A 3,747-nucleotide genomic window follows, 5' to 3' on the forward strand; every position below is an offset into this window, starting at 1 on the left:
TTCAAAGGAAACCACTATGAAAGTGGCACTCAAGATTTTAGGACTGAAAATTCTTTCTCTTTCTCCATGTTTGCAAGGGTATTTCAAGTGGATTTTGAGCATGAAATTATTTTTTCATTATTATACCTAACCATAGAGCTGACATTTAGGTGGTACCCACCATTACTGCTGTCCTGAACATTATAATATTGAAATACACCATATTCTATTGTCCCAGGACTCTCCTATCACCACCACATTAGCCATTAGCCCCTGGCAGGGCTGCCCTGCTCTAGGCCTCCACAGTCCAGGTAAGTCCTAGAACAGCTGATATGATCACAGATACATACAACTGCTTATAAAGTAAAATGGTTACATTTATTCTTTTAATTTCTAGAACACCAACTTGAACTAAGGAACTAACTTGAGCACTAAAGTCATCTATTCCAATTGATTGGTGCCTCCACAGTTCTGATTGGTAACCATTTTGAATACCACTATTACCTAAGTTCTATGTTGAAGGATGAGTGGCTCCATTGCTACCAGAAGGTAATATCTTCTCACTGAGGGAAGTGCTGGATGGAGCGAACTTTCCCATTGAATGCCTTGCTGGCATTAGTTTTAAAGATTTAATGTGATTCTGAAACTGATTTAAGGCCTAGAGATTTTAACTTAGGGCCTTCGATTATCCAAAATTTAGACAAGGTATTTTGTATGTATGTGTATAATATATGTATGTATTATATTTCCATATCAGTTCAGTTCAGTTCAGTCGCTCAGTCGTGTCCGACTCTTTGTGACCCCATGAATCGCAGCATGCCAGGCATCCCTGTCTATCACCAACTTCCGGAGTCTACCCAAACCCATGACCATCGAGTCGGTGATGCCATCCAGCCATCTCATCCTCTGTCGTCCCCTTCACCTCCTACCCCCAATCCTTCCCAGCATTAGGGTCTTTTCCAGTGAGTCAACTCTTTGCATGAGGTGGCCAAAGTATTGGAGTTTCAGCTTCAACATCAGTCCTTCCAATGAACACCTGATCTCCTTTAGGATGGACTGGTTGGATCTCCTTGCAGTCCAAGGGACTCTCAAGAGTCTTTTCCAACACCACAGTTCAAAAGCATCAATCTTCAGCGCTCAGCTTTCCTCACCATCCAACTCTCACATCCATACATGACTACTGGAAAAACTGTAGCCTTGACTAGACGGACCTTTGTTGGCAAAGTAATGTCTCTGCTTTTAATATGCTATCCAGGTTGGTCATAACGTTCCTTCCAAGGAGCAAGCGTCTTTTAATTTCATGGCTGCAATCACCATCTGCAGTGATTTTGGAGTCCAAAAAAGAATGAAGTCTGACACTGTTCCCACTGTTTCCCCATCTATTTCCTATGAAGTGATGGGACCAGATGCCATGATCTTAGTTTTCTGAATGTTGAGCTTTAAGCCAACTTTTTCACTCTCCTCCTTCACTTTCATCAAGAGGCTTTTTAGTTCCTCTTCACTTTCTGCCATAAGGGTGGTGTCGTCTGCATATCTGAGGTTATTGATATTTCCATATAATATGCACTAATATACACAATATTTTGAGGAGATCCCCAGAGGTCAGTGACTCTAAAAATTTTAGGACTCATTGTGTTATACTCTTTCCGAAATAATAAATTGGTAGATTTATAGAGGAGAGACATAGGGGAATGTGTATAAATTGAAACTACTAACAAGAAGTAACCTTCTCAATGTTTTAATAGAAAGACCTGAATGATATGATTTAAAAAGAAAGGAAAATGAGTTTGGTCTAGTCTGCAACTTGACATATATATATATATTTCCACTGGAGATAAATGGCTCTCAATGGAGTGATCCAGACAGACTTGCAAGTATTTTTACTGAAGTTTCTCTCCTAAGGTGAGGGGATGAAATGTACTCTGATGCCTTTATCTGGAGGTAAATAGAGTCCTACTTACTGACTTCACACTCCTTATCCAGTCCAGGTGAAGTTATATTGCAGCAGAGAATGTGTTAGAGGTAGTCAACATCTTCCCAATAATGTTTATCAGCTTTTCAAGCACAATTTCTGAATGAATTTATAATAATAATGTCAATAATAGCTACTACTATTTATTAAATATCACTGTGCTGGGCACTGTGCTGAACCTTTAGATTATTTAAGCTTTGCAGTAACCACTGAGATGGATATTACTTTGTCCTACATATAGATGAGGAAATTGGGGTTCAGAAAAAATTAACCTGTGTAAATGTATAAAGTTAGGAAGTGGAGAGCCAGGAATCCAACATAGGTAAGTCTGTCTGCCTCAATATTCCAATTTATGGATGTTGTATATTATTTGTTTGTTACCCATACCTCATTTGAGTTAAGCAACCACCCTCTACTCAGAAAAAATCAGTAGGGCATAGTAAGCAACCGCTGCCAGCCTCTTCATTTGATTTTGAATAGTTTTCTTTCACACATGTGTTCAGCAAATTTTTATATACAGTAATCATCATGATAGCAATTAATTTTTCTTTTATAGGCTACTCCCCACTTTCTAATATCAAGCTCTTATCATTTGATAATTTAGGTCCAATACAATATCATATCTTCATATATTATTACAGCTACTATTATATGCCCTCTTCACCAGCTCTTAGAGATACTGCTTCATTTTCAACTACATATATATACTCAACTAAATATAAGTAATGAGGGAGCTTCATCAGTGAAGCTGAACTCTTAGACACAATATTCTGTTTCTGCAAGTGCAGCTAATCCCTTTCCCATTTTCATATAAGAAAAAGAACCATTTCCTGAAGTATTCTTACAGTTATTATTTTGCTGGTTGTGTGTTGTTGGGGGCTGCTGCGTGTGCAGTGAGCATGGAGGGCAGAAAACAGCAGGCGACCCCTCCTCAGGAAATGGGGAGCTGAAGAACCTAGAATTCTACAAGATCCATCTCCTTGAGTCAAGCTGGTAAGACAGGTACCAGAATCACTGCTGCTGTCAGGAAGTCCCAACTGGTCATGGGCCTGGACTTTCTTGTGTCACTTAACAGGAACAAGAAAATTGTTAACCATTTGGTGCCAAACCATGGATAAGAGTTGGATTTGATTGTATATCTGAAACTGCACCACCCCTACCCCTACGCCCAGCTAGGAAGAGGCAAGTTTTCCTTATATATTGTAGAAAATCCAGATATTTCAAGTTGGACAGACCTGGGTTTTAATTCTTTTGTTCCCAAGGTTATTGTGAAGTTAAAGTGGCACAGAAAAGCCAGTGTAACAGGCAGGAAGCCCAGTGCCCAGCATTTTAAGGCACTTTATAAATGTTGTTTGGTTTTGACATAGAAGGAACTGACTTGGCTTGCAATTTGATCCTTAAATATTGAATTAACTTTTGCTATTGCCACTTTTACTTCATTAAAAGTAGGGTGACCTTTTCTCACTTGTTGTTCAATCCAACAGAGTAAACCTGTTTCCAGAATTATAATTATCTCTAAGTTATTGAACCCCATTTTGTCTTAAACTGATCCACTGGCTTCAACAAGGCACCCAATTAGTGCCTGGCATAAACTGTTGAAAAAATGGATGCCGTTTGGAGATGGGAATGCCATTCTCTGTGGAGGAGCAGAGTTTTGCTGGCAGCTTTACAGGTTCATCAGTAGAGGAAAAGTAACACTGAGTAATAGCCCAAGAGAGACTTGGAACCTTAGGAGCTGGCTTGACAAAGCACAGGGAGCAGAGAAAAGAAAGAATCTTAGAAGCTGATAGCAAGAC

This window comes from Muntiacus reevesi, chromosome 8 (genome assembly GCF_963930625.1).
Source record: "Muntiacus reevesi chromosome 8, mMunRee1.1, whole genome shotgun sequence".
NCBI lineage: Eukaryota > Metazoa > Chordata > Mammalia > Artiodactyla > Cervidae > Muntiacus > Muntiacus reevesi.